Source organism: Aethalodelphis obliquidens, unplaced genomic scaffold (assembly GCF_003676395.1).
Source record: "Aethalodelphis obliquidens isolate GAN/ISIS:26980383/991018 unplaced genomic scaffold, ASM367639v1 scaffold83, whole genome shotgun sequence".
NCBI classification, from domain to species: domain Eukaryota; kingdom Metazoa; phylum Chordata; class Mammalia; order Artiodactyla; family Delphinidae; genus Aethalodelphis; species Aethalodelphis obliquidens.
The window spans coordinates 4212408-4213037 of NW_020838027.1; positions in this window are offsets into that span (position 1 = coordinate 4212408).

Here is a 630-nt window from a genome sequence, read left to right on the forward strand (position 1 = left end):
TCCGTTTCTAAGGTCGGGTGCGTGATGGCAGCAGGGGGAGAAGGTGACTGGGAGGGAGCTGCTGTTCGCATCTACTCTGCTCGTGCATATCCTGCTGTTCAGGTGGCCATTTAAATAGAGGTAGGAAATGGGGCCCCTGAGGGTGACTAAGGTATCAGCCTCCCCCTGCCTGGTGCTCAGCTGTTCTGTGAGGGTTGGTTTTCCTCAGGGTGGCGCTGGGGCTCCTGGGACTGAAAGCTGTCTTCATTTGGTGCCCCCAGAACGTCCAAGTGGAGTAAGACCCAGACACGCCCGCCTAGGAGTGTTTTAGCTAAGCCTGTAGCCACGGCTACAGGGCGGGTTGCGGTCATGGTGAAGAGCTGACAGTGCTGGCTTTTCCTGACTCCTACACTGTGATCCCTGGTGGTTGGGCTTCTTTCCCCGGAATTCCCGATGCCACTTCACAAAAGGACACAATTGGGGCTTCCCTGGTGGCGCAGTGGTTGAGAGTCCGCCTGCCGATGCAGGGGACACGGGTTCGTGCCCCGGTCTGGGAAGATCCCACATGCCGCGGAGCGGCTGGGCCCGTGAGCCATGGCCGCTGAGCCTGCGCGTCCGGAGCCTGTGCTCCGCAACGGGAGAGGCCCCAAC